The sequence below is a fragment of the Oncorhynchus gorbuscha genome, linkage group LG19, assembly GCF_021184085.1.
Source record: "Oncorhynchus gorbuscha isolate QuinsamMale2020 ecotype Even-year linkage group LG19, OgorEven_v1.0, whole genome shotgun sequence".
In the NCBI taxonomy this organism is placed as follows: Eukaryota; Metazoa; Chordata; class Actinopteri; order Salmoniformes; family Salmonidae; genus Oncorhynchus; species Oncorhynchus gorbuscha.
The window spans coordinates 56,005,412-56,032,404 of NC_060191.1; the positions used below are offsets into that span (position 1 = coordinate 56,005,412).

General features: G+C 40.9%; 1 pseudogene; it reads right to left on the reverse strand.

The window, feature by feature from the left end:
• Window positions 1–3,401: 3,401 nt before the first annotated feature.
• The window catches only part of LOC124004934, a 59,357-nt pseudogene continuing 35,765 nt past the window's right edge, over window positions 3,402–26,993 (reverse strand).

Consider the following 26,993-nt stretch of genomic DNA (forward strand, 5'->3'; position numbering starts at 1 on the left):
TTGGGTGATAAAACCTAAAGAGGCCGCATTCCAGAGCATGAGTTAAGGTTTCTGTTCTATATGGTACCAGGGAGAGATGACTCCAGGGCCAGACCTTGGTCATTACACAAATATAACTGTTTTTGCAGCAGATACTGTCTGCTGTGAATTATAAGTGTCTTTCATACAAATCTTAACATTGTGACCCATTCCATACATCTGTTGTTCATCATGTAGACTGAACGAGGGTGTATCTTAGCTATAAAATAACTTTGTACTGTTGTCTCAGGGCTCTCAATGAATCATCTGAGGGTGATTCATTGACCAGCCATCATTATCGTAGAGCATCCAATCGATTCACTTTATATGTGTGTGCTGTATTGACCCGCTCCCTTATTAATAAGTGAATAAAGATTTAGTATAAGTATAACTGACTTGTGAGATACGTTTCTCTCCTCATTTGATAGTAAGGAAATTAACCACCACACTCTCCATTTCTCTTGTTTTGTATCTGCAAAGGCGCAGTCAACTTGAATCCCCATTATAGTTCCAAGACGGTGTCGTTTAAAAAACAAGTAGATTGTGTTGATATATTGGCACATTGAACCATGTTGCACGCCATAGTTTTAAAACTCTGTGGGTAGTGCTAAAACAATGACATCCTATCTGAATTCCATATCTGATTCTTAATGCTGGGATATCTGCACTGGAGACAGGAGATGAAAATAAGTAAGAAATAAGTGCGAGTTGAGCCGCATTCAAATATGAATCTCAGATGAAGGTTTGTTCTTTTTCTTTGATGCTTTGACTGGTTATGTTTATTTTTGTAAATCCTAACATACACACATGCTGAAGGTCACATATCGTGCTGTGCTCTCATTTTCAAGGTGTGTTTACATTTCTTGGCACATGGATCTTATGACTAAAACTTAAAATAGAAAGCTGCAGCAACACATTTCCCTGCTGCCTGCTTTCTAATAATGTACCTTTGGCTTGTCTGTTTGAGTTCTGATAGAGGTGACATTGTCATTGGCTGAGGTTTTGGCAGAGGTTCCTCTGTCCGCAAGGGCTGTACTGATTCATGGAAAGTAGAAAGGAGGGAGGAGGGAAGCCTCCACCACCGCATATCCTCTAAAATCTGTCTGTCAGCACAACCACACATTAATCAACTGTCCACAGCAACTACCCACTCATGGTATTTACTGTAGCTCCTGGTTTATAGTACCTTAGAAAAACAAGCTTTGAGCTAGATACATTTCCCCTCTGTAATTGGTTTTAAAGTGTTCAGTATTCACGTTTTCAACCTCTCTGTGACTCACATGAATATCAAATGTTGAATAATTATCTCGCTCTTAGCCACTCAGTAGATGTTGGGGTACAGAGTTCATCTCTGATGATGTACCTTTTTGTTATTATTCTAATGAATCATGACACCTGGAGATACGGAGACTTTTGTACAATCTGTCATTTTATAGGCAATATCCGCCATGCTTCCGCATAGCTCGGCTAATATATATGGCTAATATATAGCTGCCACGTTGGGAAAGAATTGTTTACCTCTTTATTTTTGCTCCCATGAGCATAAATGGCTTTCACATGTCAACGAGAGAAAGAAGAACAGTGCCAGGGAACTGCAGGAACAGATCCATAAATTTAACTTCCACTGAGTCTGGGAGTGTAATGTGCTCTCTCCGTGTGCTATCTGATATTGAACCTGATAATGGACTTAATTTCCTTCTTCTGCCATATCAAATACGATAGAAATTTTCAGACACATTCTCAGAAATGGGATGTCATTGCATACAATATGAATGCAAATTGTACATTATCACACAGCCGTCGTATACAGATACGGTACATCCTAACTTCATAACAACCTGTCACGACTTCCTCCATTGCCGATCCCCTTTTAATTTTCCATTTGTTTTGTCTTGTCTTCCCACACACCTGGTTTCAATTCCATCAATTACATGTTGTGTATTTAACCCTCTGTTCCCCCCATGTCCTTGTCCGGTATTGTTTATTGTAAGTGCTTGTGCACGTTATGTCTCGTGTGCGTCGGGTTATGTAACCATTTATTGATTGTTCTGTTTTCCGGTTGATTTTTATTATTAAACTGCGCCGTTGGAAACACAGTTTTTGCTCTTCTGCGTCTGACTTCTCTGCCACCAGTATGCACCCCTTACACAATCCAAGCCCACACTTGTTGCCAGCCTGTTCCATTTTCAGAAAAACATTCGGGAGTCCCATAGGGTGGCGCACAGTTGGCCAAGCGTTGTCTGGGTCATTAGGTGAGGGTTTGGCCAGGGTAGGCCGTCATTGTAAAATTCAAACATTTTCTTAACTGACTTGCCTAGTTAAATAAAGGTTAAACTAGCAAAATAAAATATAGAGGTCATGGATGCCAGGAAGCTCGGCCCCAGTGATGTACTGCATTGTCCGCACGGCTGTTTGCGTGTTTTGTGAACCATTTTAAGTCCTTAGCGATTTGACACAGAGAAACTTAAAGCTCTCCACCCACTCAGTAGTCCTGTAGTCTATGATCAGCTCCTTGGTCTTACTGACATTCAGGCCTACCACCGTCGTGTGTGATGTTGGAGTCTTGTGTGGCCGCGCAGTCATTGGTGCACAGGGTAATGTTGCCTACCCTCACCACCTGGGGTCAGCCCGACAGGAAGTCCAGGATCCAGTTACAGAGGGAGGTATTCAGTTCCAGGGTCCCAAGGTTGGTGACGAGTTTAGAGGGGAGTATGGAGGAATGCTGAGTTATAATCAATGAACAGCATTCTCACATCAGTATTCTTCTTATCTGGTTGGGTGAGTGGAGTGTGGAGTGCAATTGAGACTGCATCGCCTGTGGATCTGTTGGGGTGGTATGAAAATTGGAGTTGGTCTAGGGTGTCTGGGATGATAGGGTTGATGTGTGCCATAACCAGCCTTTCAAAGCACTTCATGATTACAGTTGTGAGTGCCACAGGGAGTTAGTCATTGTGGCAGGTAGCCTTATGGTTTTTGGGAACAGGAATGATGGTGGTCAGCATGAGACATGTATACATGTGGGGAATACGGACTGGGACAAGGAGAGGTTGAAAATGACTGTGAATATGCCTGCCAGCTGTCTGCGCATGCTCTAAGAACGCGCCCTGGAAAACTGTACGACCCCATGGCTTTACAAGTGTTGACCTGATTAAAAACATTACTCACATCGGCCTCGGAGAGTGAGATCACCCAGTCCTCTGTGTCAGCTGGGGCCCTCATGCCATCCTCTGTGTTGTTTTTGTCGAATCGTGGATAATATGCAGAGTTCCTCTGGTAGTGAGGCATCGTTGGGAAAATCACTGCTGGGTCCTCCTTTGTAATGCATAATGGACTGTAGCCTCTGCCACTTTTTCATAACGGGCCTTCTCATACTTTTTGTATCCTTAGTCGTAGTCTCGGTGTTGGCTGCGATAGCCCTGTGTGCGGTAGCCCTGTCCTTTTAGTTTAGCGCCAACCTCTGTGTTAATCCAGGGCTTTTCCAGCAGTCTTGTAGCATAGCCTCCAATACGGAGGACCATTTCCAAACTGAGCGCGTCACGGGGTACTTCCTGTTTGAGCTTGTAGACAGGAAGCAGGACTATACAGTCGTGATCAGATTTGGCAAGGGGGGGCCGAGGGAGGGCCTTGTATGCTGGCTTGTGGGTAGACTAATAGTGGTCTAGGACTTTTTCGCCCCTCGTGGTGAAGGAGAAGTTTTCATTTATACCTTGGTATAAGACATATTATTAAAACACAGAAATCTGACTGTCATATGTGATCTTCACAAACAAAGGACAACAAAAACAGATCCTGATCAATCTCATTCGTATGCACCACAGGATCTTTTAGAAAAGCTTCTTGCTCTGCCTGGCCACGTGCTCTATTGGGACCACTAACGCTATAGGGTTCATTTGAATAATGTTGACTCTCTAATTGTCCTCTTTCCTTTGATCCGTGTGCCAAATGGCCTCCCATCTGTGCTGCATGTGGAGGTACAGTGGGATACATCTGTGTGCTGTGTGGTGTGTGTGTATGTGTGGAGGTACAGTAGAGTGGGAGGCAGATGTCGGCAGACTGTGTTCATCATTCTCCATGTCATCACAGCATCTGCCTCAATACTCCTCAAGGCATTGTGGTCTAACCACAACAGCTGTTTATCACAGAGAAGGGATGCCAGGGGCTTCCAACACCACTTTACCATCTCCACTTTGTGAGTTACAGTGCCTTCAGAAAATATTCACACCCCTTGACATGTTCCACCCAAAAATTGTGTTACAGCCTGATTTTAAATGGATTCAATTGAGATTGTATGTCACTGGCCTACACACAATACCCCATAATGTTAAAGTGGAATGATGTTTTTCGATTTTTTTATGAAAAACATGATGTATTCAACTCCTTTCTTATGTCAAGCCTAAATAAGTTCAGGAAGAAAAATGTTCTTAAAAAGTCACATAATAGGTTGCATGGACTGCAATAATAGTGTTTAACATGTTTTTTGATTGACTAACTCATCTCTGTGACCCACACATACAATTATTTGTAAGGTCTCTCAGCTGAGCAGTGAATTTCATACACAGATTAAACACCAGGGAGGTTTTCCAATGCTTTGCAAAGAAGGGCACATATTGGTAGATGGGTCAAAGTAAAAAATAAAATAAAAAGACAATGAATATCCCTTTGAGCAATGTAAAGTTATTTATTACACTTTGGATGGTGTATAAATACACCCAGTTACTATAAAGATACAGACGTCCTTCCTTACTCAGTTGACGGAGAGGAAGGAAACTGCTCAGGGATTTCACCATGAGGCCAATGGTGCCTTTATAACAGTTGCAGAATTTATGGCTGTGATAGGACAAAACTAAGGATGGATCAACAACATTGTAGTTACTCCACAATACAACCTAAAAGACCAGGTGAAAAAAGGAAGCCTATACAGAATACAAATATTCCAAAACATAAGGCACTAAAGTAAAACTGCTGAATATTTGTCAAATAAATCAACTTTATGTTCTGAATACAAAGCGTTATGTTTGGGGCAAATCCAACACAACGCATCACTGGAGTACCACTCTTCATATTTTCAAGAATGCTGGCATGCATCATGTTATGGGTATGCTTGTCATCGTCAAGGACTAGGGAGTTTTTTTGGATAAAAATAAACTGAATAGAAGCACAGGCAAAATCATAGAGGAAAACCTGTTTCAGTCCGCTTTCCAACAGACACTCGGAGACAAGTTCACCTTTTGGTGGGACAATAACCTAAAAAACATGGCCAAATCTACACTGGAGTTGCTTACCAAAAGGACATTGAATATTCCTGAGTGGCCTAGTTACAGTTTAGACTTAAATTGACTTGAAAATCTATGGCAAGTCATGAAAATGTCTGTCAAGCAATGATCAACAACCAAATTGACAGAGCTTGAAGATTTTTTTAAAGAAAAATATTGTACAATCAAAGTCTGCAAAGCTCTTAGGGACTTACCCAGAAATACTTGCAGCCGTGACATGTACTGATTGACTCACAGTACCAGTCAAAAGTTTGCACACACCTACTCATTCAAGGGGTTCTTTCTTTTAGAATAATATTGAAGACATCAAAACTATGAAATAACACATATCGAATCGTGTAGTAACCAAAAAGTGTTAATGAAATCAAAATATATCTTATATTTGAGATTCTTCAAAGTAGCCACCCTTTGCCTTGATGACAGCTTTACACGCTCTTGGCATACTCTCAAGCAGCTTCATGAGGTCGTCACCTGGAATGCATTTCAAACCTCTCTGGAATAGGGGGCAGTATTTTCACGTCCGAATGAAAAGCGTGCCCAAAGTAAACTCCCTGCTAGAAGCTAGGATATGCATATTATTAGTAGATGTGGATGGAAAACACTCTAAAGTTTCTAAAACTGTTTGAATAATGTCTGTGAGTATAACATAACTGATTTGGCAGGCAAAACCCCAAGCACAATCCATCCAGGGAAAACATTTTTTGAGGTCAATCTGTTTCCATTAGGTTTCTATTGCAAGCCTGTTTTAATAGAAATATGCTTGCAGTTCCTATGGCTTCCACTAGATGTCAAGAGTCATTAGAAATTGGTTGATGTTTTTCCTTTGAGTAATGAAGAAGTAGCTATTTGGACCAAGATTACAGATCATTTATTAGATACTTTGTAGTCATTTTGGGTGAGATGGAGCCGGTGTTTTTCCGAATCAAACGCGCCAAATAAAATGACATTTTGGGGATATAACAACGGGATTAATCAAACAAAATAACCATTTGTGATGTTTATGGGACATATTGGAGTGCCAACAGAAGAAGATCTTCAAAGGTAAGGCATGAATTATATCGTTATTTCTGAGTTTTGTGTCGCGCCTGGCGGGTTGAAATATGATTGTTATATGTTTGTTTGATGGGGTGCTATCCTCAGATAACAGCATGGTTTGCTTTCGCCGTAAAGCCTTTTTGAAATCTGACACGGTGGCTGGATTAACAAGAAGTTAAGCTTATTTTGGTCTATTGTACTTGTGATTGTATGAAAGTTAAATATTTATAATAATTTAATTTGAATTTGGCGCTCTGCCATTTCACCGGATGTTGTCAAATCGATCCCGCTAACGGGAGTTGATCCATAAGAAGTTTTAACAGGTGTGCCTTGTTAAATATTATTTTTGGAATTTATTTCCTTCTTAATGCGTTTGAGCCAATCAGTTCTGCTGTGACAAGGTAGGGGTGGTATACAGAAGATAGCCCTATTTGGTAAAAGACCAAGTCCATATTTTGTCAAGAACAGCTCAAATAAGCAAAGAGAAATGACAGTCCATCATTACTTTAAGACATGAAGGTCAGTCAATCTGGAAAATGTCAAGAACTTTGAAAGTTTCTTCAAGTGCAGTCGCAAAAACCATCAAGCGTTATGATGAAACTGGCTCTCACGAGGTTCTCCACAGATGGTTTGAGTGTTTCATATTTATTAGTTCCAAAAAGGGTTAGGCAAGAGAATGGTCTTGGATAGGCAAATGGTTAAACCCAGATCAGAGTCCAGGAGGTACAGAGTGGCAAGCAGGCTCAAGGTCAGGGCAGGCAGACTGCTCAGGCAGACGGGTACAGAGTCCAGAAAAGTGTCAAAGTGTCAAAACTGGGAGGACTATCATTTTTTTAAACAAGACAATGACCCAAAACACATCTCCAGGCTGTGTAAGGGCTATTTGACCAAGAAGGAGAGTGATGGAGTGCTGCATCAAATGACCTGGCTTCTACAATCACCCAACCTCAACCCAATTGAGATGGTCTGGGATGAGTTGGACAGCAGAGCGAAGGAAAAGCAAAGCTGTCATCAAGGCAAATGGTGGCTACTTTGAAGAATCTCAAGTATAAAATATATTTAGATTTGTTTAACACTTTTTTTGTTTACTACATGATTCCTTATATGTTATTTCTTAGTGTTGATGTCTTCACTACTATTCTGCAATGTAGAAAATAGTAAAAATAAAGAAAAACCCTCGAATGAGTAGGTGTGTCCAGACTTTGGACTGGTACAGTATGCAAATGAGACATGAAACATGTTTTCACTTTGTCATGAGATGGGTGAGATTTGTTTTTAATCCATTTTGAATTCAGGCTATAACAGAACAAAATGTGGAATAAGTCAAGAGTTATGAATACTTCTGAAGGCACATTATATACAGGAGAGTTTACTGAGCAGAAGAACTAACAATATTTCAGACATGTGTACAATAACATTGACATCCAATGTTTCTTTTCTACTCTATGTTCATTCACCAGTCAGGGACATTCTATTGTACTGTTGAAGGACAAAATATGTTATGCATCGCCAAGTCCTGGCAATAAAACTTTGAGTCCCATATACTGTACCAAGATAACATCATACATAATCAGATCTTTCAATACTGTTTGTAAACAGGCTAATACTATTTCCAGCCGTATCATTCGTAGTTTGCAGGGTAATTTATAGCATAGCCATACATGCCAGATAAATGTGATAAAGGGGTATGTACAGGATCATATCTCTATCCGTTGCGCTATAGTTGTTGGCTTGTAGCGTCGACATTTCATGCTTCTTACATTGCCCTTAACATTTGACACCCAATGGGGATGAGACAGGGAACACGCATTTGTCATTTATGACAAAGAACCATGAAATGTCAACAATGCTACAAGCCAACAACTGTGGAGCCATTGATATGATCCTGTACGTAACATTTTACGTGGGGGACAGGGAATCAGGGAATCAATCTGTGTCTTTCATTTTGAAAATGATTAGGTCGGCTGTGTATGCTCCTGTAAAAAGCCATTTGATTTCTGAAACAAATGACCACCAATATATGTCCAGCTGTCAATGTGTCAAAGGTAACCTTTTGAGGAAATGTAAGAAATTAGAAAGCCCAGACAAGATTTGAGAGCAGTGGAGTGTATCATCACTGGTCATCAGTTTGAAGCTATACCGTCCAGTGGTTTTAATTTGCAGCCACAGAATTTGAGTTGATATAGGAAGTCAGTGGAAAGGCTTGTGTGAAGAAAATTGGTATTCACAGCCACAGCTTCATAGGAAGCGGTATGTTTTTTGTAAACTTTAAAAAGGATAGTGTCAAAGCAGATAATCCTGACTAAACAATGAGGGGTTAGATGATAAGATGTTAAAGGTCATTTTACAATAGTTCCTGTCATGCCTGATCGTGACTTGTTGTACATGTCACTTGTTATCCACATTGTATTAGGCGGTACACAAGAAAGGGTCTGTGGAGGTACAGATAAACCAGTCTTGATTGTTCCACCAATTAATTAGGGAACATCCGTGGTAAATACTGGGGACTGCTTTAGACGTTTCTGTCCGTATTCTGTACAGTAACTTGTTCACACAAATCTACCATTAGTAAATGCATGATCTTAAACGGTACATTTCAAGTTGTCTGTCAAGTATCTCATTGTAGTTTTCAACCATACATTCATGACATCTTCCAATGAGAGTATTGTCTCACTCCCCAGAGATTTCTAAGAAATATATGGATGAATAGTCCTCATTTATTATATGTAAATTCTTAACATAAGGTGTATGATTTGTCCACGGCACTCATATTAATTCCACCGTTTATATTCCCAAAGAGAAGACTTTCTGTGCCAATATGGGAACACTGGGTCTTCCAGCTGAGAGAGATCATTTGTTCTGTGATCTATGCCTGAGGTTTCAGCTTTCACAAGCCCAAATGCAAACTGTGGTCTGCTAAATAGCTCCTTCTGCTGACATTCCTTATGTATTTTTTATGTGGAGCTCATGAACAGTTTTCAGAGATTCAGATTGCACAGCGGATATGTTATGCATATTCACCAGACAGATTTTCTCTGTCAGATCTGCCCAAATCATGAAAATAGGATAAGTTCCTCTTGTTACAGTTGGGATTTCATCTCTAATTAGAATGAAATGATTCATGAGTTGGAGGTTCTGTAGTGTGTATTGCATTCATTGACTATTCATAGCTACCAATGCTTGAGAGGTGAAATACTGTTAGGTTTAATATTCTTACTGTATGTTCAGTGGTGGAACTAGAGTTTTCTACATTGCTACTTCAGGGGTTCCATAGTCCATGACAGAAAATAAATGTTAGGCTTATTTTCTGAACAAATCCTAAGCTCAATGCCAAAGATAAGCCCTCATCAAAAAAGTAAACACAAAATTGCAGTCTATCAAGCAGTGCCATCAATATTGTCACAAACCCCATGAGTTTTGGGGGAATAGTTATTTATCAGAACACTCATTCCTGAATTCTGGAAGGGTATTAAACTGTCAAAAGCCTTCCAGTTTAGCATCTCCAGCCTCTCTCAGCCTATTTCAACAAGTCTGAGGTGATGTTGCATCTTGCTAAACATTTGATGGTCTATCACATGCAGGTGCTGTTACACGTGGTCTGCCACTGCGAGGAAGATCAGCAAACGACACTGCACTGTTTATGCATGTACTACTAGCACAGATGTAAACATAATGTTAGGCTAAATTGGGAAACAAGTTCTCTAATCTGATTAACTGTCTGTTAATGGAGCCAAAGGTCTAACGTTAACTCACAGCGAATCAACTTTCATAAAAATTGTTCAGGAAACGTAAACCCGATGCTAAACCTAAAACTTACTTCAAATATGATGCTTTCGCCAATAGCGAAAAGATCTCATGGAGCTGTGGAAATATTCTCTCTTCTTCTTCTGTATGTTCTTCTGATTCTTATTCTTCTGTATCTCACAACTAACGTTAATATTCCCTCTTCCTCGTCCTCGATTTGAAAGATGTGCTGCAGAAAGTCAAAATAATTTCAACAAGAGGTGACATGAGGTCTATCAGCATCAAACTGCCAGTCGCGAATTACATTTTGGGGTGGCCAATCAGATGTCAAGTTTGTCCAGTGCCACCCCGGACACCCCTCTGGCTCCGCCCCTGTGTATGTGTAGTATTGTCTGTAAGTGGGCCACACAGAATAAATTCTCATTTCAATATGTTATTGTCCTTGATGCTTTGGGTTGCCTGAGGTACTTGAGTAACTCGTTTTCCGTGATAAGAAAAAATATGCAGAAAAATAAAGTGTTCTTTATCAGTAGCGGTTTTGAGCTGTGACATGCCACAGTTTACCACCGAAGAGTGAAGTGGAGGGTTTCAACCACTGTCAATTTCATCCATGGTCCGGTCGGCTCTGACAACAAACTGTGGAACAATGTTTTTGTCTTATTCCATCTGACCGGTCATAGTTGACAAGAGAGTGCTGTGTTGAAATGTATCTGAACTGAGATCATGAAATGTGTGTCTGATCAGCAATGAAATAGCAAAGAATCATGAGGTAGTCTAACATTGAACAGTCTGCTGAGTGCCTTTCCAACTACTGCATCAACCGGGGTTAATTCTGTCCATGGTCATTTCAGATTACATTATAAACTCCATTATGCCCAATTAAATGCACTAACAGCACTCAATGAATGAATTGATCACATGTAATACTGAGCTTGACTTTTCCTGTTGACTTCGTCATAACCTACTGTTGGATTCCTTCCATAGATCTCATTACTAATTGGCAAATGAGTCAATTTAATAGGAATGGGTCCCAATCTATAATAGGCAATTGAAGGACTTTATTTCACCTGAACACGAATACTTCATGACCAAGGACATTACACAAAACACAAAAAAATAGATATTTGTTTTATTTACAATGGGGTCCGAAATGATTGACACCCTTGAAAAATATGAGCAATACTGACTATAAAATAAATAATTCAAATAGCGAGCTGTGTTGTATGCTCAAAATAATTGGGAAATTATATTATTTTATACGAATACATTTGCTCAGAGATAGAGATTTTGTTAATAACATGTAATACTTTTTTTCAGAAATGTAGCACGGGGGTGGCAGCATCATGTCGTGGGGGTGCTTTACTGCAGGAGGGACTGGTGCACTTCACAAAATAGATGGCTTCATGAGGATGGAAAATTAGGTAGATATATTGAAGCAACATCTCAAGACATCAGTCAGGAGGTTAACGCTTGGTTGCAAATGGGTCTTCCAAATGGACAATGACCCCAAGCATACTTCCAAAGTTGTGGCAAAATGTCTTCAGGATAACAAACCCTGACCTCAATCCTATATTTAATTTGTGAGCAGAACTGAAAAAGCGTGTGCGAGCAAGGAGGTCAACAAACCTGACTCAGTTACACCAGCTCTGTCAGGAGGAATGGTCCAAAATTCACCCAACTTGCTTGTGGAAGGCTACCCGAAACATTTGTCCCAAGTTAAACAATTGAATGGCAATGCTACCAAATACTAATTGAGTGTATGTTATCTTCTGACCCACTGGGAATTTGATGAAAAAAATAAAAGCTGAAATAATAATTTTCTCTACTATTATTCTGACATTTCACATTTCATAAAATAAAGTGGTGATCCTAACTGACCTAAGACAGGGAATTTTTACTAACATTAAATGTCAGGAATTGTGAAAAAAATGTATTTGGCTAAGGTATATGTAAACTTCCGACATCAACTGTAGAACGCCATTTTATCTGTGGCCAATGACCTTGAGCGATGGATGGGCACTTTTAATGTATAATGCCAGAATTTTCGAGCCCTGCCCGTGAATTTTGCTGTGACAGTGTCCCTATGAGTGACAGAACACTGAGACAATCATGGCGCAACTAGAGAACATTTACTAGCCCTACACTCCGTATTTTCCGCTAGCTGCCCCACCACCACAGAAAGCACTGAACTAGGCTGAAACACCAGCATTTTGGAGGTGCCTTTGTCAAGAATGCAAAAAAAGAGACCATATTTGTACCCGGCTTTATTAACTCAAATAATATATTTTTTACACTGTTTGTTTACAGTAACATTAAAACGTTTGAACACACCTACTCATTCCAGGGTTTTATTTGTTTTTTAATATATTTTTTATTATTTTCTGCATTTTTTTTAAAATATATTTTTTTATTATTTTCTGCATTTTCTGCATAGTGAAGACAAACTATGAATTAACAGGTACTAACCAAAAAAGTGTTCAGCATATTGAAATATATTTTATATTTGAGATTCTTCAAAGTAGCCACCCTTTGCCTTGACAGATTTGCACAATCTTGCCATTCTCTCAACCAGCTTCATGAGATAGTCACCTGGAATGAATTTCAATTAACAGATGTGCCTTGTTAAAAGTTAATTTGTGTAATTTATTTCCTTTTTAATGCATTTGAACCAATCAGTTGTGTTGTGACAAGGTAGAAGATACACAGAATATAGTCCTATTTGTTAAAAGACCACGTACATATTATGGCAAGAACAGCTCAAATAAGTAAAGAGAAAGGACAGTCCAACATTACATGAAGACATGAAAGTCAGTCAATCCGGAAAATGTCAAGAACTTTGAAAGTTTATTCCAGTGCAGTCACAAAAAAACATCAAGCTCTATGATGAAACTGGCTCTCATGAGGACCGCCACAGGAAAGGTAGAGCTACCTCTGCTGCAGAGGATCATTTTATTGGAGTTAACTGCACCTCATATTGCAGTCTATAAAATGCTTCACAGAGTTCATCTCAACATCAAATGTTCAGAGGACACTGCGTGAGTCAGGCCTACATGGTCAAATTGCTGCAAAAATAATCACTACTAAAGCAAACCAGAAATAAGAAGAGACTTGCTTGGGCCAAGAAACACGAGCAATGAACATTAGACCGGTGGAAATCTGTCCTTTGGACTAATGAGCTCAAATTTGAAATTTTTGGTTCCAACTGCCGTGTCTTTGTGAGAAAGAGTAGATTGACGGATGATCTCCGCATCTGTGTTTCCAAAGGTGAAGCATGGAGAAGGAGGTGTGATGGTGTGGGGATGCTTTGCTGGTGACACTGTTGGTGATTTATTTAAAATTCAAGGCACACTTTACTATGTGTGACTCACCACCTGGATTCTGTCTTACGTAGCAGCATTTGAATTGTTTTTTTTATGTTGGCTAAAATTAGACACTCAGAGCTACAACACGTTATATCTTACACTGCATTTGAGGAAACAATGGCAAATTATTTCTGCTTTGAAAGTTATTCAACTTGTAAACTCACCTTTGAGAAAACCATCTTTCAATGTTTTGGTACTACTATTGGAGTGCCCTTCTTTGTCTACACCCATTCTGCATTGTTCACACCCTTTCAAGTCTTAGCCCCAACCATCTCTTTAAGGGTTGATCCGAGCGTTCTGTACTAACTTGCCAGCTACTTCCAGACATCTAAGAGAGAGAACAGCTCACTGAACATTGCACGCTCTCGCAGAGCTGGTTAGGCTGTTATGTTATCAAGAGCGGTGTTGACTGCAACTGTGCTGTCAGATTGTCCGTTCATAAATTCAGAGTGTTTTGCATTCAGAGCGCACACTGGATGCTCTGGCAAATAAGTAGGGATGTTCCGAAAGGCCTGACCTCACAACGACAGTCAAGCACCCAAGCTAACTGGCTAACATTGGCTAGCTACTTCTAGACACATAATGAAAGAACACCCACACTGACCATTTTACTCCCGCTAACAGAGCTGGTTCGGCAGTTTTCATGTTATCCAGAGCGTTGGTGACTGTAACTGTGCTGCTGGCAACAAATGAATTACGCTTTGATACCGACTTTACTGACACTGGACCTATTCAACAGGTGTTGAGAGTTCAAAAATTAATCAGTTATTCTGTGCTCTGCCACACTAAGACGAGAGTCTTTTGTTAAGAAATAGATAGATAGCTAGGTAAACAATGAATCCCAACGCATGACGTAACGGTAGTTAGCCAGTCAGCCAGCTAATGTTAGCTAGTTAGCTAACAGTACACTAACTTGAAATGAAAATACTGTCAAAATTAGAGTGGAGTCTTTTGTTAATTAAGACATGTAGCTAGCTAGCTAGTGGAACATAATTACTACTCATGATGTTATTACCGGGCATGCATCTGCAGGAAGCTAACCAACCAGGTTCTATGGATATAACTCGTCAAGCAATTTTTTCTGAGATACGAAGAATAAGATCATACACATAACGTTAGCTAGCAACCCAAGCCAGCTAACGTTAGCTAGCTAACTGTACACTTGAAATGAAACCACTTTGTCAAAATTAGAAGCGTGAAATATTTGAAAATGTAGCTAACTAGAATATCTTACCCGTGGTCTGAAACTGGAGTTGATAGCGAGAGCGATTTTTACCAGCTAGTACGTCTATAAATAGTTGCAGTGACATTCTACTGAAATGGATACTTGCAGAGTGGAGTCTTTTATTAAGACATGTAACTAGCTAGCTAGCTTAACAATGGACCATAATCACAACTCATGATGTTACTACTATGCATGAATCTGCAGGTAGCTAACCAAACAGGTTCTATGGCTATAACTAGTCAAGCAAATTGTCTGAGATATGAAGAATAAGATCATACACAACGTTAGCTAGCGACCCAGCCAGCTAACGTTAGCTAGCTAAAAGTACACTTAAAATGAAACCACTTTCTGTCAAAATTAGAAACCTGTAATATCTGAAAATGTAGCTCGCTAGACTATCTTACCAGTATACATCATGGTTGGACGCGTCTCCTGTCTGATGTCATGCATGGTTGCCCTTAGTTTGACGATGTAATCCAGACTGGTGTTCTCGCCATCTCTTTAGCAATCATACTCCAATTCCACTGATTTCAAAACTCAGTCCTCCAGAGAGTGGAGAGCACACACATAACATTAGCTAGCAAGCCAGCCAGCTAGTGTTAGCTAGCTAACAGTACACTTTAACTTGACATTAGGTTTGTATTCTACTACGAAATACGTTTAAAATAAACCTGCGTTTGACACGATTACCTAGACATACTGACCAGCTCCAATAGACAGACACGTGCTATATGGCAGACCAATCCAAACTCATCTCTTGGCATGTCCTTCCCATTCATTATCTCAGCCAGTCAGGGATAGCGGGAAGTTTGCTTCCTTTTTCTATGGCTAAACCAACTCGTATTTTTTTATATTTTATTTGTGTTACAGATGGCATACAAGTTTGATATTAAGGCACATGAAGGTTCACATGTTCCAGAAGGCATTTCTGCCCCAAAACGCATTTAGATCCAAAATATGTTTTACGTTCAAACAGCTCTCCTGTGAAGTCGTGACATGCGACATATGCCTGGTTCCCTGAATCGGGTCACATTTGTTTTTCAACATGACAATGAGCCAAAACACACCTCCAGGCTGTGTAAGGGCTATTTGACCAAGAAGGAGAGTGATGGAGTGTTGCATCAGATGACCTGGCCTCCACAATCACCCGACCTCAACCCAATTGAGATGGTTTGGGATGAGTTGGACCACAAAGTGAAGAGAAAGCAGTCATCAAGTGCTCTGCATATGTGGGAACGCCTTCAAGACTGTTGAAAAAGCATTTCCCATGAAGCTGGTTGAGAGAATGCTAAGAGTGTACAGAGCTGTCATCAAGGCGAAGGGAAGCTACTTTGAAGATTCTAACACATAAAATATATTTTGATTTGTTTAACACATTTTTTGGTTACAACATGATTCCATATATGTTATTTCATAGTTTTCATGTCTTCACTGCAGAACTTTTGACTGGTACTGTATATATAGATTTTTTAGCTAAAGAGGGGGGCTCAAAACTCTGCCCCACCTGCCCTGAATGATGGGTTGCCAATGCTAACAAAGATATCTTGCATGTCTGGCCCTGCTTTGTACACAAACATTTTGCAGGAATAACTTCCAGCAGAACTGTATACTAAAAATCTGATGACTTTACCTCCAGAGTCCCAGCCTCCCAGTCAGTGTAACTAGGCTGTTACCAGGCTGAAGGACATGACTGGGACTGCTGTACTGATTGATTGTGTTGTCTCTGACTGATTGCCTGTCTGACCCCGTGTGATGGCCTATTTTGCACTGAAGGCTCGTATGAAGCAAGACAACATTGCACAAACAGATGAGTGTAGGTATAGGGTGAACATGCAAATTGTGTGTGTTGTATTCAGAAGTAATTTGAAATACTCCCTCCCTCACCCCTAGTTGTTGATGCCAGTGAGTGAGCCCTGAGGAGAAAGTCGGGTATATATTTTAGGAATTAAATGAGCAGGAGATGAATGCACAGACATGATGGTTATTTTATGGGGCAATATCAAGACATGATGTATGATGATGAGCACATTTTAATAAATACTTAATCATGAGTGGACTCTTTTTATTCCCCATGAACATGATGAGTTGCTTTGTCAGACACACATTTTATTTTGCAGTCAAATCAAAGGGGAAATTTCTGCCATTGGCTATAGAGTGGCATCTATCTATTTGCAATCATACAAGTGACAAAGTCAATTTGGCAAAACCATGCAGTACAGTAGTTTAACATGGATCAATTTACCACACACTAAAGGAAGGTTATTTTAAATTACTTGAAATGACACAACAATGATTTAAACAGAATTTGTTGCATTTAAAATTGCTTTGACAATTAAAATTAAATTGTTTAGTAGGCCGTCATTGTAAATAAGAACTTGTTCTAAACTGACTTGCCTAGTTAAATAAAGGTTAATTAAAATAATTACACATTAATTTGCAAATACAGTTCAGAATACACATGCTTAGTTGTGATATCATTTTACACTTTAACCATAGCTACTTCAGTAAAAGGTGGCGTGAATACCTCTCAAAGAAAACCAGGAAGGAATGGATGACAGTTCCATTTCATTTTCCAGTCACACGTAAAGCGTACACAATTCCATCTTAAACCCCATTGTGAGGCGAAGCAGAGGCATCCATTACTCTCTCCCGGTATCTGATTTCTTCCAGGCACGCCACTCAGTCAGCACAACATGCCAGGCATGTTGGGAATGATCTCCATGTACCTGATTATCACCTAGGCTGCATTAGTCCAACCAATCCCCAACAGGCTGCCAGTCTACCTACAAACTAATGGTATCAGGTGACCCCAGGGAAAAATAACCCCCATAGTTCTGTTCTCCCCACCGTTCCGTTCTGCATGGAGGAAAGGACAGTCTGAGATCTGACTGATGCTTTTCCATGACCTACTGTCTCATTACACTTCCTGGACTCTGTCACATTATCCAAACCAATCAGAAGGTGGGCTGTTGTTTTAAATTGGCCTGTTTGTCTGTGTGTCTCTGCAGGCATCTGTGAAATATTATTAAAATCCTCAGGGGATGAAGCAGGGTTAAAATCCTCAGGGGATGAAGCAGGGTAACCTTGACTTTTTGTTGGATGTTTTCCATGATAGTTTGACTGGCAAGTGAGCCATCCAAAACGAATTCCTCTTATTGAAATGGCTGTTAACAATTTAAATGGCGATGCATTTTTCATGCTGTACTTCCCATTTCCTACTCAAATCTACTCTGAGAGGCTCAGTGGTCACTGTCGCATTGTTACTGCCCTCTGCTAATTCATTTTCACCCTTTGGTTATTAGCCACTTTTTATATAAATCTAAGCAGTTCACATTGAAAATGGGCTCTGTTATATTATTTGAATGAGAGCCCGCTCTCCAAGCCTGACTTTTCTCTCAGTTAATCTGCTTATCGTTCACAGATAGGGCACTTGAATGGGCCTCGTTAATGGCGCCAGGCTCATATATAATGGTGTTTTCAATACTAACCTTTGGGAACTGTGTGTCTGTAAATGATGTATGCATATGCATTAGCCTCACGTTTTATATGAACAATAATCTTCGAGAAAAGTACTTCAAAACATTCATCCCTTTAGCCTATTGAGATGCTGATGTCCACAGCCCTGGTATCTCTAAACAATGACAAAAAAGTTCATGTAGCTTGAAATAATGTTAGTATTCATTTGAATGTACAGTAATATCACATTGACAGGGATGATGTGTTCTGCTGAGAGTTGAGGTTGTTGAAATGGAAAAAGTTGTTTGTTTACATGCTGTAGCTTCCACAGTTAGTAATGCCTGCCTCATGAGCTGGATAGCAGCCATTCGATGGGGATCAACAAGCCGATTCCCCTTAGTTTGATTTATGATGGCCTTATCACTGTTTGTGTTATATTATTTGCCTACATGATAGCGCTGTCATACATAACCAAGATATAGAGCCAGCGGTATGTTGATTATATCTACAGGGATTCTCTCGCTGTCATATTCTCTAAGATTGTCTCCTTATAAAAACAGCCTGTTTTCATCACGGCATTACTGTACTCTCAGAATAGAAAGAAATACAATTTTAGACAGTAATGGGTGATTTCAAAGGCTTGGATTCATAAATCCTTGATTTGAGTAGGGGTTGATTTAAACTCCTTAGTGCTAATGACAGTTTTCGCAAATACAATGCATCCAGTGGTAACAGGGATCTGAGCTTCGCTCACTGCAATAACTTCTGTAGAGTCCTTGAGAACTAATATTTACTGCTAGATTTGTTTACATACAGAGATTGTAATGCTTAGCTATGTTAATGTATGAATACCTATCTGAACTACTTTATTGATTAGTAGATCAAGTCGAGCATGGCTACTTTCCGTTCGTGACTTTCAACGCTTGTCACATCTTCACGTTAAATTGAGGCAACTTGGGAGTTGGGTCCGGATGGTGAGATAGTATCACTTCTGGGGTTGAACTGGATCCACTCTGGCACTATACTGAGCTCATTAGATAGTGCTTTAGCTCTCGTAACACGGAGAGCTGCCATTCAGCCAGCTGCCATTTGGAGTTGGCAAACTCACAGAATGCAAATCTGAAGATTGAAATCCCTGAGCACTCATTTCCCTGAGACCAAAAGAAAAGCATCCTCTACCTTTTGATTCAGCTGATTCATTTTCAGTCACTTCATAGGAGCTCCAATAGACCCTCAAACAGAAGATTGCAGTACTGTACCTATACACCTGTTGTACTCGGCGCATGCGACAAACACAATTTGATTTAATACAGTATGTTCTGCTGCAGACCAGGCCACTCTGAGTGAGGCCCATCCGCCCAGTGTATGTTGCCTCCAACTAATCTCCTAATTACCACATTAGCTAATTATTTGCTTTGTTGGCACCACCATACGTTGGGAAGATAGAAGATAAGTTCTAAAATAAACAGGGTTTATGCCATCATCCATGTATTGACCTTGGCTTTTAGGTAAGATTTGGGGAAGTATTGGGTTTGGAGAAGAGCCTGGCAATTGGTGAATAGTGGAGGGACTTGCCTCTGTTTGCAATCTACTGTAGAGAGAGCTTGCAGATTCTGTCCTACTATCCAGGTCTATAACCAAACAGTTTGAGCTACTACTTTTAAAAATACATCTCTCCAGAAATAAGTCTCTCAGTGTTGCCGCTTGTTATAGACCCCCCTCAGCTCCAAGGGGTGTGGCCTGGACACTATATGTGAATTGAACGCTATCGTCAGAGTTCATACTGTTAGGTGACCTAAACTGGGATATACTTAACACTCCGGCTGTCCTATAATCGAAGCTATATGCACTCAATCATCAAAGAACCTACCAGGTACCACACCAAATCCGTAAACATGGGCACCCTCATAGACATCATCCTGACCAACGTGCCCTCTAAATACAGCTCTGCTGTTTTCAACCAGGATCTCAGCGATCACTGCCTCATTGCCTGCGTCCGTGGTCATACGACCACACCCCATCACTGTCAAATGCTCCCTAAAACATTTCTGCGATCAGGCCTTTCTAATCGACCTGTCCTGGGTATCCTGGAAGGATATTGACCTCATCCTGTCAGTAGAGGATGCCTGGTTGTTTTTCAAAAGAGTCTTCCTCACCATCTTAAATAAACATGCTCATTTAAAAAAATGTAGAACTAAGAACAGATATAGCCCTTGGTTCACTCCAGACTTGATTGCCCTTGACCAGCACAAAAACATCCTGAGGCGCACTGCACTAGCTTCAAATAGTCCCCGTGATATGCAGCTTTTCAGTGAAGTCAGGAACCAATACACAGTCAGTGAGGAAACATCTCTGCGAGTAAGGCTAGTTTCCTGAATTTCCGCCCGTCTGACGTGCCCAAAGTAAACTGCCTGTTACTGCCCAGAAGCTAGGATATGCAACTTATTGGTAGGATTGGATAGAAAACGCTCTGACGTTTCTAAAACTTTTAAAATAATGTCTGTGAGTATAACATAACTGATATAGCAGGCAAAAACCCGATGAAAATCGATCCGAAAAATTTATTTCAGCTTGGAATGACTTCCAATGCAATGCTATTGAAAGATCTTATTTCTGCCTCCCAGATTGCAGTTCCTATGGCTTCCAATGGATACAAGATTATAGGTTTGTTTTTTTGTTTTTTTAAGTACACTGCTCAAAAAAATAAAGGGAACACTAAAATAACACATCCTAGATCTGAATGAATGAAACATTCTTATTAAAAACTTTTTTCTTTACATAGTTGAATGTGCCGAACAAAATCACACAAAAATTAACAATGGAAATCAAATGTATCAACCCATGTAGGTCTGGATTTGGAGTCACACACAAAATTAAAGAGGAAAACCACACTACAGGCTGAAGAAACTATGATGTAATGTCCTTAAAACAAGTCAAAATGAGGCTCAGTAGTGTGTGTGGCTTCCACGTGCCTGTATGACCTCCCTACAACGCCTGGGCATGCTCCTGACGAGGTGGCGGGTGGTCTCCTGAGGGATCTCCTCCCAGACCTGGACTAAAGCATCCGCCAACTCCTGGACAGTCTGTGGTGTAACATTGGTGGTTGGTGGATGGAGCGAGACATGATGTCCCAGATGTGCACAATTGGATTCAGGTCTGGGGAACGGGCGGGCCAGTCCATAGCATCAGTTTCTTCCTCTTGCAGGAACTGCTGACACACTCCAGCCACATGAGGTCTAGCATTGTCTTGCATTAGGAGGAACCCAGGGCCAACCGCACCAGCAATGGTCTCACAAGGGGTCTGAGGATCTCATCTCGGTACCTAATGGCAGTCAGGCTACCTCAGGCGAGCACATGGAGGGCTGTGCGGCCCCCCAAAGAAATGCCACCCCACACCATGACTGACCCACCGCCAAACCGGTCCTGCTGGAGGATGTTGCAGGCAGCAGAACGTTCTCCACAGCGTCTCCAGACTCTGTCACGTCTGTCCCGTGCTTAGTGTGAACCTGGTTTCATCTGTGAAGAGCACCGGGCGCCAATGGCGAATTTGCCAATCTGCCAAACGTCCTGCACGTTGTTGGGCTGTAAGCACAACCCCCACCTGTGGATGTTGGCCCCTCATACCACCCTCATTGAGTCTGTTTCTGACTGTTTGAGCAGACACATGCACATTTGTGGCCTGATGGAGGTCATTTTGCAGGTCTCTGGCAGTGCTCCTCCTGCTCCTCCTTGCACAAAGGCAGAGGTAGCGGTCCTGCTGCTGGGTTGTTGCCCTCCTACGACCTCCTCCACATCTCCTGATGTACTGGCCTGTCTCCTGGTAGCGCCTCCATGCTCTGGACACTACGCTGACAGACACAGCAAACCTTCTTGCCACAGCTTGCATTGCTGTGCCATCCTGGATGAGCTGCACTACCTGAGCCACTTGTGTGGGTTGTAAGACTCCGTCTCATGCTACCACTAGAGTGAAAGCGCCGCCAGCATTCAAAAGTGACCAAAACATCAGCCAGGAAGCATAGGAACTGAGAAGTGGTCTGTGGTCACCACCTTATTTTTTGGAGCAGTGTATTTGTTGTCGTTCCAAGTTGAGCGCCAGGGCAAGGTAGTCTTTTTGCACGTGTGAATGTAGGCGCGGTCTTCGTTCTTTTCCTATGCTATTAAACATACTATTCTCCGTCTGAAATTGTATCATTTATTTAGATATTAGACAACCTGTGTTTAATAAAAAACATTTGACTCGTATGCATGTTGAAAGACTGGATTATTGAATTCAAAGGACTGTATTGAACAAAATGACCATTCATTGTGTATCTGGGACCCTTGGGATTGCAACCAGAGGAAGATCTTAAAAAGTAAGTTATTTATTTTATTGCTATTTATGATTTTGTGTCGCCAGTGCTGGTTTAAAAGATATGTTGACATGGGACGCTGTCCTCAAACAATCAGATGCTATGCTTTCGCCATAAAACCTTTTTGAAATCTGACAACGCAGTTAGATTACCAAGATGCATAGCTAAAGAATCATGTATGACAATTATATTTTCATGAATGTTTCATATTACGATTTTGTATTTTGAATTTGGTGCGCTCCGATTTCACCGAATGTTGTCGAATTTGATCCCGCCAGTGAGGATCTTCGTGCTAAGAGGTTAGGAAAGCAAAGGCTAGCTTTTTCAAATGGAAATTTGCATCCTACAGCACTAATTCCAAAAAGTTTTGGGACACTGTAAAGTCCATGGAGAATAAGAACACCTCCTCTCAGCTGCTAGGCTAGGAAACACCATCCCCACCGATATATCCACGATAATCGAGAATTTCAATAAGCATTTCTCTACAGCTGGCCGCGCATTTCACAAGGCTACAACAACCCCGGCCAACAGCTCTGAACCCCCGCAGAAACTGGCACAAAAACTCCCAGTTCTCTTTCACACAAAACAAGACAGCTGATGTACTGAAAGAGCTGTAGAATCTGGATCCCTACAAATCAGCCGGGCTCGACAATCTGGACCCTCTCCTCCTAAAATTATCTGCCGCCATTGTCGCAACCCCTATTACCAGTCTCTTCATCCTCTCTTTCATATCGTCTGAGATTCCTAAAGATTGGAAAGCTGCCTCGGTCATCCCCCTCTTCAAAGGGGGAGACACTCTAGACCCAAACTGTTACAGACCTATATCCATCCTGACCTGCCCTTCTAAAGTCTTTGAAAGGCAAGTGAACAAACAAATCAATGACGATCTCGAATCCCACCGTACCATCTCCGCTATGCAATGCGACATCTGAACTGGTCACGGGTGCACCTCAGCCACGCTCAAGGTCCTAAACGATATCATAACCACCATGGATAAAAAAAAACAGTACGGTGCAGCCGTCTTCATTGACCTGGACATGGCATTTGACTCTGTCAATCACCGTATTCTTATTGGCAGACTCAACAGCCTTGGTTTCTCTAGTGACTGCCTCACCTGCTTAACTAACTACTTCTAAGAATAGTAGTGTGTCAAATCGGAGGGCCTGTTGTCCGGACCTCTGGCAGTCTCTATGGGCGTTGTACATGGTTCAATTCTCGGGCCGACTCTTTTCTCTGTATATATCAATGATATCGCTCTTGCTGCGGGTGATTCTTTGATCCACCTCAACACAGACGACACCATTCTGTACACATCCAGCCCTTCTTTGGACTCTGTGTTAACAAATCTCTAAATGAGCTTCAATGCCATACAACACTCCTTCCATGGCCTCGAACTACTCTTAAACGCTAGTAAAACAAAATGTATGAGCTTCAACCGATCGCTACCCGCACCCGCCCGCGTAGCATCACTACTTTGGACAGTTCTGACTTAGAATATGTGGACAACTATAAATATCTAGGTGTCTGTTTAGACTGTAAACTCTCCTTCCAGACTCATAATAAGCATCTCCAATCCATAATTAATTCTAGAATTGGATTCCTATTTTGCAACAAAGTCTCCTTCAATCATGCTGATAAACATACCCTCGTAAAACTGACTATCCTACCGATCCTTGACTTTGGAAATGTAATTTACAAAATAGCCTCCAACACTCTACTCAGCAAATTGGATGCAGTCTAACAGTGCCATCTGTTTTGTCACCAAAGCCCCATATACTACCCACCATTGCGACCTGTATGCGCTCGTTGTCTGGTCCTCACTACATTTTCGCCACCAAACCCATTGGCTCCAGGTCATCTATAAGTCTTTGCTAGGTTAAGCTCCGCCTTATCTCCGGTCACTGGTCACCCGTAGCACACGCTCCAGCAGGTAAATTTCACTGGTCATCCCCAAAGCCAACACCTACTTTTTCCACCTTTCCTTACAGTTTTCTGCTGCCAATGACTGGAATGAATTGCAAAAATCACTGAAGTTATAGACGTATATCCCTCCCTCATCCCTAACTCGGCTGTCAGAGCAGCTTACCAATCGGTGTAGCTGTACACAGCCCATCTGTAAATAGCCCATCCAACCTACTTACCTACCTCATCCCCATATTATACATTTTTTAATGCTCTTTTGTACAACAATATTTCTACTTGCAAATCCTCATCTGCACAGCTATCACTCCAGTGTTAATTGCTAAATTGTAATTACTTTGCCACTATGGCCTATTTATTGCCTTACCTCCATACTTAATTTGCACAGTGTACAGAATTTGTTTATCCTGTACATTTGTTTATCCCATGTGTGCCTCCGTGTTGTTGTTTTTGTCGCACTGCTTTGCTTTATCTTGGCCAGGTCGCAGTTGTAAATGAGAATTTGTTCTAAACTGGCCTACCTGGTTAAATAAAGGTGAAATAAACAAAACAATGCTTGCTGTGCTTTGTTGTGGATACATTATAGTGTCCCAGGTTTGAACCATATACCTTACATTAGGGATTATTGAATGTTATCTAACACATATCCCAGAAGTATAACCATTAATACAAAATAGTGAATTATATACGGTGAACTGTCTAAAATTGCCTTATCTTTAAGATAAATATTTCTTCACTTCCTGCTTCATATATATTTCATGCTTCAAGAGGTTTTGACCACGTTACATGACACCGGGCATCTCTGTTTAAAAATAATCGCAGTTTATGGGACTTTATCAATGTTGAAAAGTGGAGGGCTTTTTTCTTCCCAGTGCAGTGTATACCACTTTACACAGGTGGGATTGAATTTGAAGGCAATTGCTCATGGAACCCTGTCAGCATTATTTTGAGAGAGAGCGAGAGAGAGAGAGAAAGTGACCCTGCCTGACTCTAAAAAGCAGTTGTAGGGGTCTTAAGCTAAATTAGAATTCCGGGCTAATTCTGGGCGGTGAACAACCTTTACCGTGCCTCGTACTTATATTGCCTTGATTCCATCAAGGGTTTGGAGTGTGAAGCAATTATTCTTCCAGCCCTCAAGTCTCTGCAGGTGCACAACTGCATGCTGTGAAGTCTATGTACACAAACATAATTTCAAAGCTCCTCAATTTTTCACCTGATACGTCAACAAGGCAACCACTCTCACAGTAATTTGATTGTCTTGTATTCGGCGTCGGAATCTTCAATAAGTCATAATGCTGTAACTAGCTAACACCAGGAATACTGGGAAGCAGTTGAATGAATCAGGGATAGCTTGAATGGCCTTTGTGTCTCTCATTCAAATGGTTGAATATTACTACATACAGTTAAACATGTCAATCAGTTTGAATGGAAAAAACATGTGTTGGTGTGCTATGACTAATCTTTGAAAGCTAGACTGGCTCTTGTCAACTGTTTTCAGCCTCACCATTTTGCACTCTGAAATTCAGCTTCTGTTGAGAGGCATCAGTTAAACTTAAATGCAAAGACAGCAGCTTTTTTAGTGTTGCTCTGCCTTTCCTTGGATTAGAATCTATCCCCCATCCCACATTGACTAAGGCGGCACAGCACAGTACAGTAATACCAAGTTACTATTGTTACAGCTCCACCTGCTGGTCTAATGTAGTCCTTGCATCCTCTTAGATCTAGGCACCTGGCATGCCTCTCTCTGCTCAAATACAAATATAATACACCTTTCCATGCCCACTCTCGCATAATTCACTGAGTACTACAGTATGTGTCCCCCGCATGTTTAATGGAGTGCAACAGAAAGAAAATAATCTGCTTCATCTGTTTGCACAGCAATTCATTTTAATTATACCCCTAGGCTTGTTTTATGTTTTAAAGCACTGAATCATTTATCATCCAGCACAGGGACATTGTACTGTTAAAATAAATGAGAGGAATAGTAGCGCTAAGTCCGCCACCTAACCTAATTGCCTCTGGCTTTGATTTAGTCTATTAATAATAAAGGGGTAAAGATATGTTCCTTTTTTTGGATTCAAGGATGAAAGAATAGAGTTGTAATTCCTGAAGGGGTTTCCTTTTGATGACGTACTGTACTGTATGTCTAATAGCCATAACGTTGAGATGCATAGACGATCAAGGATTTCAAAAGATGTTTTAGCTCTGAACCTATAACCCTTTCAGGCTATATTGTTGAGAAAAATAACCCCTATTAATAAATCCTTCTTGATAGCGATGCATTAGTTGTACCCTACTTGAGCTACTTGTAAGACCTAGAAGTACTCCAACCATCCCGGCCTGCTGTAAGGGCGGACTCCCAATTCACTGATGGCTTTGAAATCCACTTTGTTCTTGCCTACAGTGCCTTCAGAAATGATTCAGACCACTTGACTTTTTCCACATTTTGTTATGTTACAGCCTTTTTTAAAAATTGATTAAATCGTTTTTTTCCTCATCAATCAATACAAAATAATCTCACTTAATGTCAGTAAAACAGAAGAGATGATGGTGGACTTCAGGAAACAGCAGAGGGAGCACCGCTCTACCCACATCGATGTGACAGCAGTGG